Below are 14,292 nucleotides of genomic sequence, written 5' to 3' on the forward strand. Positions count from 1 at the left end.
ATGTACGTTTTTAAAAATTACATATAAGAGCAAACAACTTTTCATGTCATAAGAAAACCAACCTTTCATTAAACGCGAATTTACATAACTTCTGCCAGGTGGCAGCTACTCCAGTTAGTTGTTAATAATTTAATGGTTTGAAATGGTAAGATACAGTTGTTAAAAACTAATACAGAGATAAAACAGTCATGAAACCTTGTTGGAACGAAGTGAAGCCCTACTGCAGTTCCCAGTATTTTATAACTAATTTATACCGAAATAGATTAGAACAATAAGTTTAGTGAGTTTCTGACGAAACGAAAAGCGTTTTCACAACAGAAAATTAATCACGATCTTAGAACTCCATTCAGCTCATTACATTTTAATCTAAGCCTTGCTCGTTTAAAAGTAACAACCTCGACGAAACACGCCGGATACAAAGTGTTACGATGATCACGTGCCATCCAGTTGAAGAATGGTTATCAGCATTCACCAACAGTACTGAGAAACTGAAGCCAAACCATTTTCCAGTGAAAACAATACGTACCTATTTTCACGTACACTGAGTAAGAAGAGTGGCTTATGACGCAGGAGAGAATCTAGTTTCCAAGCGACTAACTTCCAACTTTTCTTTTTTTCACCACTACACACACACAAACTATTCAATATACATCATACATCATCACAAGTTAGTAACGATATGCAATTTTTCTACTTAAATAGTAAATATTAAGGTTTCAAAACAAAGTGTCGCCGCATTTTTTACATTAACAAATCATGAAATAAAAAATAACGATGGGTCAAAAGGAAATGACGCAATTCTCTGGCGGAAATGTTCTACGCATTTGTTGAGATTGAACTGATAATGGGTTTAATACTTTTTTTCTCTCTCTCTCTCTTTCTCTCGTATATTCATAACTGTGCTCGATAACTTAGCTACCACGTTATTACGTTTCTTTACGGTGTACCTACAGCTATGTGAGCGTTATAGGGCCTGAAGTATCTTCAAGAAAGTTTACTTTCCGGTCTCGGTGCTTGGTGACACACTTCAGTTTTATAATAGTTATAATATATGTATAGTTATTTTTTTTTCACGCGTCAGGCTTACGAACAGAGATTAAGTCTTGTTTTTGTGTGTATACCTACAACTATTTGGACTATATTCTGTAGCTATCTCACACCCAAGTTTGTTCCCTAATTTATGTATCTTTTTATATTTGTTTTGTTAATGTGAACAAAGAGCTATCTATGCTCTTCCCTCCACGAGTATCGAAACCCAGTTTCTAGCAGTATAGGTCCGCAGACATAGCACTGTGACACTGGAAGGAACCTTTTTTACGTCCGACGCTGTTAAAAATGTCTTTGTTGTGTAAAAAGTCAACACATAACACATTCGCGTTACACATTTATATATGTCATTCAAGCAAAATGCTTCATCACGGCTAAAATAAAGTATAATAGAAAACGTCTGTGTTTGGGTGTAATTAATTTATGATTTGTGTATTTTTGTTTTGCAAGAGAATGATCTTTTATAGTATCTAACACTCCATCTGGAAACCCTCAAGCTTATTGCAGAGTCACTAGAGGGCTTAATACATTGTTTGTTTGTTTTGTGTTTTGAATTTCGCACAAAGCTACTCGAGAGCTATCTGTGCTAGCCGCCCCTCATTTAGCAGTGTAACACTAGAGGGAAGGCAGCTAGTCATCATCACCACCCACCGCCAACTCTTGGGCTACTCGTTTACCAACGAACAGTGGGATTGACCGTCACATTATAACGCCCCACGGCTAAAAGGGCGAACATGTTTGACGTGACGGGGATGCGAACCCGCGACCCTCAGATTACGAGTCGCACGTCTTAACACGCTTGGCCATGCCAGGCCCAGCTTAATACATAACGCAGAATCTTGTAAAATTATAAAGAGTGGATCTCACAGAATAATTAAGTTTCAATTGCATAACTAACCACCATTCACTACATATTTTCTCTTTCGTTATAAACACCGATGATAAGGTGGTTTGTTTATTTTAGAATTTCGCGCAAAGCTACATGAGGACAACCTGCTCTAGCCGTTCCTGACTCAGCAATGTAAGACCAGAGGGAAGGCAACTAGTTATCACCACCCGCCGCCAACTCCTGAGCTATTCTTAACAATGAATAGTGGGATCGGTCGTAATATATTATACCGTGCCCACGGCTGAAAGGGCGAGCATGTTTGACCTGGCGGGGATTTGAACACGCGACCCTAAGACTACGAGTCAAGGGCCTTAACCACATGGCCATGCCGGGCAAGATGCGAGTTAATAGATTATTGTTGATAGTTAGTTGTGTGTCCAAACACACAAATACTATCCACCTACTACAGGATTTAAAAGTACAAAATATATTATGAAAGTGAAACTACTTGTTCATTAATACAGAGGTGAATATGGGAAATATCCCAAATGAGATTACAGACCAGAAAGAGAAGAAATAAATTTGTTGCACAAGATACATGTATCGTTAAGATGTTCACTTTATTCTCACGTGACGACACAACTGGTTTACTGCTCAAACACGGCACGCGACTTGTCATATTCCTTTGTTGCATACAACCAGCCACTTACTACACTCACACACACGTGTACGTATATAAAATACCTAACAGTATTACCGAAGAACATCACGTAGTAAATCTTTTACACCTGAACTGAGTTCAGAATGTAACTCACGTGTAACCCTACACGTGCATCATATATGGATCAAGTAATATTTTTCATTCATTGTAAGAGAAACGCTCATCTTGTTTCAACATACTCTAAGCGACGCCTTTTAAAACGGTTAATTCAATATGATGTTAACACTGAGAATACGTATGAGAAGGAGAGTCAGAATGGATCGACATATTTTTTAACATCGTATAACACTGTTCAAAGGTTTAATAGTGTTGTCTAAATGTCCTGAACCTTTGAATACTTTGTTAGCGTTGTCCAAATGTTTCAACTTCGAATTCTGTATTAGCCTTGTTCAATTCTGAGTTGGCTTCTCCAAATATTAACTTTGTTCAAATCTGTGTTAAAAATGGGTAACAAACATTTGCTAAGGTTGACCAACTTGTTCCACGAGTATTAACTTAGATCGTGTGTTTGTTAACTGATTTAATATACACAATACCGTTACACAGCCGACATTACTTTTAAGGTTTTATCTCTTTTGGCTAACCACCACTTAACACTTCATACTTGATGTATCACAAACAAACAGCACCAACACACAAACGATCCTTTCAAAAGTTACAAAAGACTAAGCTAGCTGTAGCGCAGGCGTTAACGAATACATACGCGCTCTTTGCGTTTTTCGCACACGGGAAACATAATGGTTGAATATACAAATCAATATTTACAGTCACTTTGCCTTTGAAACCAGTAAATCTGTCGGCAATGTGTAATGAATGTGACACTTAACCACAAGACACGCACGAAGTTAATACAATCTGCACCAGACAATCTAGTAGTGTGCATTTTAAATTAAAGTACTGCTATTCTCATATATGTTGGAAAATTGAGAAAGTAAAAGGGGCGAACAGACCAGAGTATGTTGAAGTTAAAGTAGCTGGTTTTATTGTGTGTGTGAACCACAAGCAGACTAAACAATGAAACCGCCTTTAATGGATGTTTACCAATAGTTGAAATGTTACCGAGTTTCTATCAGGGCTAACAGCACACAGCCATCAAACAACTTTACCCACACCCAACATTTGGGCTACTCCTGTCTGATCGAATAGAGGAATTTTACTGTTAATCATGGAATCTTGGAGAAAACCAATGGCTTCAAAGAGCGGAGCACTTTTTGGGGGCGACAGTTCGCGAACCATATGTACATGGATTCATAGTGCGGTTACTCTAATCACTAGATCATAAATGAAATTGTTTGACTTTGTGTAGCAAAACCTATTGATGAGAACGTCTACACTGTTTTTACGAAACACCACAGCAATACCGGGAAATATATCTTAGTTTGGTGTATTAAAATCTGTTCTCGTTCACAGTGTATTACCCAACATCATAAGAATACTCAAACTACTGTATTTCAAGTGACTATCAAAATTTATTCATGAAAGCGTCTATGGTGCATCTACTAGTACAGCACGCATATAACAAAAACCTTAAAGTCTAGAACACCCCTCGTGCGGAGTGTTTCTTTTTCTAAACGCTCTCTCGTAAAAAAAACCAACATGATACTTCATGTATTGATTGTCTTGCTCTATAATCTATTGTAAGGTAATCAAGCACCTCAATAACATCAAGAAATGCAAAAAATAAAATAAAGGTTTTAAGAAGTTATTTGCCATGGATGTGATGTTCTGAGAAACGATGATGCTACAGCCAGAAATAGAATCAGTTGAGCATAATAAACACAGGAACATAATGAGCACAGAAAGAAAAATCAATGGTCCCCGTTTTGATCTACAAGCTATAATAAAACCCCAACATACCTACCTATATTTTGTGAATCACAGTATCAGAAGTATCAAGGCTGATAAATATTTCAGTCAGTATTTGCTGTCCGCCAAGAAAAGGAATTTGAACATTGTTACATAGAAATAACCACTTTTATAACTTATCTTACATAAGCTTATCCTTGTTCAAAATTCATGATAAAGCATAAACCAGCTTCAGATTTTTGTATTCCTTGTTTATAGTAAATAATAATAATGATAATGAAACTTTATGGACAGGAATGTTGCGAGGGATGTTGTTTGTATACCTTCTAAAGTTTTGATGTAAAAAAGAACAGACACACGAAACTACCTCGTTACTAACCACAGGCGGTTACACCACCTACATATCTATGCTGATATACTAAAATTTCTTGAAAAATAAAACAATAAAAATACTGAATTTTTATACGACCATTCCTTCTGTTGCTTGTATATTATAACTATCAACAAATGTACAGAAACCCGGTTACTACAAAAGGATGTTTTGATTACAACACCTATCTATTTTACTGAAGAGTTATGTTTTACAATAAAAACACACACACGTGAGCTCATTAAAACATACCGACTCAAAAGTTAAGAATTAAAAGCTAGATAAGTGACGGATGTTAAACGGTAAACATATATGCACTAAACCACATCTCATTAAACAAAGGTTAATATCTTCTGTTACTTACAATATTCAATGTAATTAGATAGTGCAGATAGAAAAACGATATGAACAAAAACTGACACAATAATCGACTAATTATCGTAAGCTAATTTACATATAATTCACAAGGCAGTATATAAAAACTTACAGTAGTGTACACACATATACGGGACTTGAGAGAAACTTACCACATAAACAGGCACATACGTATGCGAACAACAGAGGCGTTGGTATCCAAGATGAAGTGAGTATGGAGTTTTAAAAACTACTTTCCACATGTGCCGATCAAGGGGTGAAAGGTTATTTACTTGCTCTTGTAGAAAATAATAAAATATTTGTGACTCTTACAACTTATGAAATCAGTATTCATATAATTGGTTTACTGAATTTTACCCAAAGCTAAATACTAGAGGGCTATCTGCGCTAACCGTCCTTAACTTTGAAATAACAGACCAGAAAGAAGGCAGTGGTTCAATACTGCTCACTGCAGCTCTTGAGCTACTCTTTCATGAACGAATAATGGGACTGACTGTCACGTTACAACGGTAGACGGCTGAAAGGATGAACATGTTTGGTGACGGAATGTTCAAAGAGTAACCCAAATGTGATTTAACAAAACTACAGGAACGATAGCAAATCAAAAGCCAAATCCGAGTTATTTTATACAAGTTTATACGAAATTAATCAATACAACCAATAACCTTTTCAGATCGACGTTCATTATTGCCTCATATACACTGAAGACCATAAAATTCGTTTCAAAACTTATATAAAATGTTGCGTACGTTCACTAGTACTGACGTCACATATCAGATGAGAAGCTTGCTTTCAGCACTGATTCAGACACACGTTGTTTACATGACATTAGCAAAGGTTAAGTACTTCCAGTGACGTTCATGTCCAATGATAACAGGTTCGTAATGAATTACTAACTCACCACATTTGATGATGTACAACAATACGTAACGTTTTAGCGTTTCGTTGTAAAAAAATAAAGTTTACGCACAATGAACCACACGTATGTATTTTCTATTTTCAGAATAAACACAATGCTGTCATCAATCGAACAGTTAGAAATAGCAGAAGAAAAAAAGTCCTACGATAAATGATTAAACAATATTATTTGACTAACTGTAGACTAATATTTTCTGATGATGTTTTCATACAACTTTCTTTAGAGTGAATAAACTTTACTGCTAAAAGAACCTCGCAAATTAAAATTTTTAACAATCACTAGTTTAGTTCAATTAACTGATACCTGATGTAGGCCTATGACTGAAACTAAAACCCAAACAAATCAGAATTTCTAGAATAACAAAACTTATTAACTTTGAACAAAAATTGTTTGAAAATGTCTTTAAATGATGTTCCAATAATATATGTTAACTGGTATGGAATTAATTCAGTGAAGACGATAGAGAAAAAAAACAAACATCGTCTTGTAAAACATTCGGATAATACGACGTAACTTATTTGTTCAAAAATATTTAAATGAAATGTATTCATGTGATGCGAATTAACCAAAAAATTAATTAACAGCCTTCAATCATGTATTCACAGCCTGATGTAGATGTTGTTAATATATTTTAAAAAAAGTTTGTGGTTTACAGATTAACAACTATTGGCCGTTGATTGTTTTCCAATAGTATTATGAAACCTCTACAAACATTATGTAACATATGGCTGAACATGCTATGTACAGTAGTACAAGGTCCACACGAGTACTTGATTATAAGAAACACCAAATTACAACTCTGACAGCACTGGTTATCAGATAATATACTGTACACTGCAAGTACTGTCTATTAGAAGAGCCGTCCTGTAATTTCAACCACATTAATTCGAAGATTAGGTTTACTTGTAGCTCTATTTACCAAGAGATTAGTCTTAAATCTGGCTCATCAGTTTCTATTATATGTAACAACCAATTTCTTATCGAAGGCTTTCATATTGACATGTGTATATATATAGATATATATATGCTACAAAAAACATTCCATGAACAGATTTAAGTATTCCAGCCAAACGAACTTTGAGATTCTCTGTCAGAAGACCCAACTTGTAAGATAAAACATGCAATTTTTCGGTTATTTCTACACATAAGCTATTCAACATACTGGGAAAGCAACGAATAACCAATAAACACTCAAGATCTGCATACATCAATTTCATGGTAACTGGTGTTTTAGACTTAAGGTTCGCAGCTAAAGCTTCAAAGAGCTTCCTTCACTACGCAATATTCAGAGTTGCGTTGTGAAGCAAACCAAAATGTTTATACACTATAAACTTTGGCTACAGTTAGTGTGTTATGGCTAAAGTTCCTGTAAGTATCACCACAATCAGATAGAACTACGAAGTCCTCATTCCTGTATCACCACAATCACATAGAACTACGAAGTCCTCATTCCTGTATCACCACAATCACATAGAACTACGAAGCCCTCATCCCTGTATCACCACAATCAGATAGAACTGCGAAGCCCTCAATGACGAATATGTTCGATTAGACTTTTCAAAACAAGCTCAAACAATTGTACAATTTAAATTGAAAGTTTAAACGTGCTCAGTGATGAAACTAACATGTGGAAAGAGGAAAGCTCCATTTTTACACGTTTTATTTATTTCTCTCAATTTTTAATTTGTATAAATACTGATAAACACATGTCTCTTTCTTTGTAAAACAACAAGTGATCTATAAGCCAAGACAGAAAAGTACGGGACGCACTTTTCGTGTCAATTTATACCCCGAATACGTGTTAATTTAAAACCAAACTCACGATCTACAAATACTATAGTTACTGCGTGTTTTACGCCTAAATTAAATTGTAAGGGAAACAATGATGACAAATTACAATAATTCGACACATGAAACTCACAATTAACTTTCTTTAGGTACACGTTTCACAGCTGTGAACCAAGCTGTTCCTTCACCCAGTCGAATCTTTCACCACGTGGCTTTCCATATCTTATATCTAACACAAGACCACATCAATTATTATCTGTAAAACTCGCGTAGTCGGAGAACACGAGAGGATGAAAAGAACCATTCGACTAAAGAAGCTAGAGTTCAAATTGAGGGACATCATGTGGACACACGTGTTTAGATTGAGGGACATCATGTGGACACACGTTTTATCACAAAACTCTTTTTATAAATCTCTCAGGTACAAATATTTAAGTCGTTCTAATTGTGGACAACCCACATTCCAACAGTAGCAAAAGAAAATAAAGTTTTCTTGTACAATGAAACTGATTCGAAACTCAAGGTAACGGAAATATTTCTAAGTAGAAAATACTAATGTATTTATGGCTGATATACACCACACAAACCCTTTCCAGCTCAACGTGAGTGTTATTTACATATCACAGTGGTAAACTTTACCAAAGTCAATCACAGAACGCTAGATGTTATTCGTCATCCATTGGTAACACTAGCCCCAGCTGGGCCATTTACCTGCGGTGCTCTTAACATTCACCAAACAAACCCTCGCTCAACAAGAAAGCCACACCCGAGTTAAGAACTGGAAGGTCGCTATTAGTACTAGCTTTGCGTGTAGAATTAAAAGCAACACGCCCGTGAATGCTAGCAGACTGTAGCAATGGTTTGTCTTATACTAGCGTGATGATAAATGCCGTCGAGCCACAATCAATGAGGCAGGCGAGTTGATGAAAGAATGTGGGGTGAGGATCTGACACTCGAAGGCAGAACAACCCGAACCCTCGAATCCACCGACAACTCAGTGCATGTCAGTACACTCGCTGATTTTTATCATTAATTCTCTGCCACAAGCAATATTGCTGGCGTCCTCGCACGCGAACTGACAAGAGTCAGGGACTGGACAATAGTTTCAGCTTGCCCACTGCAAACAGCCACATGTCGGTTTTCCCAGCCATGCTGTGTAATTAACTCGCGCACGTCAAAACACTTCAGATGTTCTGTGTGTTTGTCCTGGATCGGGAGATGCACACGTGACCCATTTTATTCAGTTCGTTCTCCCATAACAGATGAGATGAGGTTTCCTCCGAGCCATTATTGCTATCTTGGTTACTGTCACGTTAACAATGTGTACCAAAACGTTTTGACGTGAACCGACCAAATCCACAACCAGATAGTACTGCTAATATTTGAAGCGCTAGTAATCACTCACTATAGCAATAAGGAAAAACTTCCGCTATTGAAGGAATGACAAGTATACATCCACTGTTAAAGAAATTACAGCGTATAATTCATTTTACGAAATGTTCACAATACCTTTAGCAGTACTGAGTGGCCTCTAAGCTTTAAAACAGGCAACATTAAGCACTGCTGTCACTGACTAAACGAATACAGTACCCATACTTACTACATAATTTACATTAAAATAACAGTAAACATCTGCAGATGTGTTGCCTGCAGAAAACAGCGTTATGTACATAACTTCACGCTCATATTTTTCCAACTATAAACATTAAATATTTGTGCACGTACAAGATACGTCATGATTTTATCAGAAGTTACAACTTTTACACTTAGGAAGAATATTGTGTTTTAAAACAGTCACGACGTTCCGATCACCTGTGTGCTTGAGGATGATTTTTTATTTACTCTTCTTTACTGTAAAAGCTCTAACTTACAATAAGTCATAACTGTGTTCAGGAGTCTATCTCATGCGATAGGTTTTTGTAACAACACAAGAAAACAGGACTATTGTAGGAGCTGCCGCCATACGAGATTTCTTTTAACAATGTAAACGCAGGATTATTATACAAACTCCTGATGTTTGTTTTTTGTTGTTGTTTTTTTACTTTCGCGCAAAGCTACAAAAGACTATCTGCGCTTGCTGTCCCTAATTTAGCAGTGTAAGATTACAGGGAAGGCAGTTAGTCATCACCACCCACCGCCAACACTTGGGCTACTCTTTTACCAACGAATAGTGGGATTGACCGTCACATTATAACGCCCCAAAGGCTGAAAGGGCGAGCATATTTGGTGCGACGGGGATTCGAACCTGCGACCCTAGCATTACGAGTCGAATGCCTTAACCCTCATGGCCATGCTGGGACACAAACTGCTGATGTACGAGTTGTTTTTTTTTTTTTGTGATAATATAAGAGAATAGGACTACTGTATGAATTAATAATACTCATATTTTGGAAAACAGAAGATATTTTGTTATAAGATACGTCGAATAACGAAAACCTTACAAGGTTAAGAGTAACAAAACAGAACAGTGTTGTGATAAAGTTCTTTAAGAATGGGTTGTGTGTTTATTGTTTGCATCCGCTTTATTTACATAGAAATGCAAGAAAATACGACTAAAAACGTATATGCTGATTCCCAGAAATCTTGAAAGTGTGTACAAAATAATGCAGCTTTAAACGCCACGTTTATTTTCAGTAGCGCTTTCGTGTGATACAAGTAAGTCATACAAGAAAAGTCGATGTACAAGCGTCAAACTAAACAGATTTAAAAGTAAGAAACATTATACGGAATTAAAATCCACCAATGTTCGTGTTACCAAAAGTAGCGCTTGAAACACCGGTTTCTAATGTAACAGCAGGTGTATAATATACGTAAGTTTGAATACAGCCATAAATGAGAATGAAATTATTTAATAAAGTTATTCGCTAATTTTGTTACTCATAATTTAGATTTCATCCTGAAAAGTTATTATACCTCACAGTATTCTCAAGGAGAGGGTTTTATAATACATACATTACGCTATAATGAAAACATTCAGCAAGAAAAACAAGAAAAAACTAAAAAAAAATGAGCTCAATATACAGAATATACTGTTTGGAAGACTTATAGCAGAAGAGCTCACTTGTCATAAATGATTGTGAACCATTTTCACATATAAACAGCATACCACTTCAAAGTGATTCCTGAACTTGGTTTTTACATTGATGATACTGGTTCACATTACTACAGAATGATAAAATAGAAGGCAAAATATCATCTTGATCTGTATTGTAACTGTCATCATTTGGATGGATATACAACTTTAGAACACAGATGCTAAGTATCAAGAAGACACACAATGACTGTACAAGAGAAACAGCTTTGTTCTGGAAAACATTTGTGTGGTACACAAAAAGCGAGTAGATTAGTAATGAATACACATAAGACTGTGTGTGAATAATTAATATAACCACAAATACAGCATGACAATTACTAATGCATTTCTTATCACATCATATATTTGCATCACCTACTAAGCAGCACACACTTCTCAAATGCATAGAAAATATTTGCTTAGTAAAACATACCCAGAGAGAATTTGTTTTAACAACTGGTGTTCTAAAGAATATACCAATACAGAATTCACACGTTATAAAAGAAAACACAGTACACAATTCATACATGTTCTAAAGCAGAACCCAACACAAGGCTGAAGAAATAATGTCAACAAAGACAGGAAAGTATATGTAATGAAGAGTCCTCTAAGTGACGATCACAAAACATCCTCAAAACAGTTGGTTTTACTTGGTTTTCTTAACACATGAATGGATGTTTTAAAATATAGAACTCAGAGAAACCTTGTAGGCATTCCTCACAGCTACATTTCAATATTTCTCAAAACAGAAAACAAACTAAGAATTTGTGCTTTTGTTAAGAGTTTTACATTCAATTCTAAAGGCTATTAACATATAGTGGTTAAATTACCTTAAACATTTTCTACTTGAAGTAAAAAAAACCTTTTTCACAATCATAATTATCCTAATAAAACAGTTGAAATACTTCAAAACATTACAAGTCATAGCATAAAATATCTTTTAAAAGTTTTGCACAGAACTTTTAAAGAAACTAATAAAGATCTTTATGTTTTGCATAAGCAACTCTTTATTTAGCAAAATTTATTCTGAGTAAACAAGTAACTTACAACCTATGAACTAAATGTTCATATATAATCAGTCAAATTATTCACAAGATGGGTGGTTTTAATATCATTTGAATGTTGAAAAGAGGTGAAAATTCTTGTCAAAACTTTGTTCATATTTCTTTTACTTCATTTTTACATGGATAAAACACTATCAAATAATCATAATTGTTCATTATGAAATTAAATAAACCATCAGGAGTAATATAATACCAGGATTTTATTTCTTCCTGAAGTGTTGGGGGAATACTTTCCCCTAAACTCAACTTTCCACCTACATTTTATATATATATATATATATTTTGGCAAATATATGTTGCTTTTATTTCTCAACAATAATATTTGGTTTGAGAAAGGTATATACCTTTAAAACTGTACTACTTAACTTAGGTGTTTACAAGACAATATTTAAACATATACTTCACCTTTAGCCCTCAAATTACCCACAATGCATTAGTCAACCCCATCTCAAGGAAATATTCTGAAAGAAAACTCCTGCAGTAGAGTTCTTTCACAGAGGTTTATTACCTAGTCTTACTCCTTTGATGTTTAATTAGGTAAGTAATAAAATAAATCACGACTTTTAATTCAACAGATAACCTACAAGAACTTTCATTTCAATGCAATTTGAACAAAGTTAATTTCCATGTAGTTACAGCGCTATGTCAGGTTTATTGATCTATATGAGGTGCACTTTATTATTTAACAAATATAATATCACACATGGAATGCCTAAGAATTACTTTGTTATTTATATCATAAGATTAAAGGTGCAGAAGTATTGTTAATCTTTAAACATTCTAAAAATGTAGATGAACAATTGAAATTTGAGAAAAGGCACATGAAAATTCAGGTTTTTTTGTTTGATTAATTGAATGTGTTTAGAAAGACAGGTTATGCTATATTTTTTGTACAGATTAATTTTAAAATATCAACTTCATCTTAATAAATTTTACAGAGTCAGTTCTGAAGATAAAATTAAAAAGATGCATGTTATTTCAAAAGGTCTTAAAAAACATTTTCTCCATTAAAGCAAATACAAATAAAATAACAACACTATATACAAACAGATGTTTGTTTAAAGTTACAAGAACAATATTATTAAAAGTATTTAAAATATTGAATTATTTCACTTCTTATAAACTTCTTTAAATTTTAAAATAGCTGATCAGTCTTGGAAATAGCTTACTTTTATTCAAAACTAGGGAAGCTTCAATTAAGTGTCTAAACTGAAACAACCCCTTTCCTAATAATACATCAGCAAACGTCTAAATTGAAACCCCTTACCTAACATGTTATATATACATCAGCCATTATTTATTTCTTGATTATTGTACATAGAGATCCCATAAAATGTTAATTCAACTAGTAAAAAATAAGGTAGTTTAAAATCTAATCATAAACCATTATATAATAATATATAATCAAATAATAATTGAGCGTTCTAAGGAACGAGTTTTGAGGTATTTATAAATATGATTATAAATCAAATATATTAATTACGTGGTATGCTTCATTTCTTTTTTCCTCAGTCTGCATTGCAGTGAAAGAACACATGAAACTATTTTATTTAAAATGCTCAGAATACAAACGAAAACAAATTAAGATGCACACTTACTTCAGATTAAAATGCTGACAATAGTACAAAGAAAAACACACGCTTAATACTCTATGGCGCCATCTTTTATCAATTAGTAGAAAAGCTATATTATGATTACTATAAATTAAAATATCGATTTTTAAATAAAACAGTATAGAAACTATATGTTTTAATACTTTATTCTCTTTAACTAAAGGCTTCAAGTCTTCACACGGTATAAGTAACTAACATATAAAGCAAAAGTTCAAACAGTTGAATTAAAGCATTAGAGTAAATACTCAATTATAGAACTTGCTATTTAAATTATATTATAAAACTTAGCCACAGCGTTATTTTGGTATTTTATTCATAACTTTAAAATACGTACGTGAAAAAACAAAACTAACCTTCAGTGGCCGAGGTATCTTCGACGTTGTCAATAAATTTAGTATGTTCCTCGCTAGATGACGCCACACTACGTAAACTAGCCTTAAAAAAAAACAAAAAGGAGAAGTTTGCAAAACGAATTCCACAAGTTCGAAAAAAACATATTATAATCTCTATTTTAACTTTCAAAACATGTATAACGAAGATGGGATTTAATATCTCAATTATTTTTCAAAGAACTGAAGTTACAACCGAAATTCCCAAACTGTTTGAAAAGGGTAACAGTAAATTCAACCCACTGTTCAAATAAAAATCAAATTTGAAACTAATCTGTGGAAACCAGCATAACAGACA

The 14,292-nt window shown here is 34.2% G+C and overlaps 1 protein-coding gene across 1 annotated transcript in view; it reads right to left on the minus strand.

The window, feature by feature from the left end:
* Positions 1–14,041, minus strand: part of LOC143242580 (uncharacterized) — a 57,978-nt gene extending 43,937 nt beyond the window's left edge. Inside the window, exon 1 of the mRNA XM_076486045.1 lies at positions 13,959–14,041. The gene's annotated coding sequence lies outside the window, so the exon portion shown is untranslated. The remainder of the gene's footprint in view (positions 1–13,958) is intronic.
* Positions 14,042–14,292: the final 251 nt, after the last annotated feature.

This window comes from Tachypleus tridentatus, unplaced genomic scaffold (genome assembly GCF_004210375.1).
Source record: "Tachypleus tridentatus isolate NWPU-2018 unplaced genomic scaffold, ASM421037v1 Hic_cluster_2, whole genome shotgun sequence".
In the NCBI taxonomy this organism is placed as follows: Eukaryota; Metazoa; Arthropoda; class Merostomata; order Xiphosura; family Limulidae; genus Tachypleus; species Tachypleus tridentatus.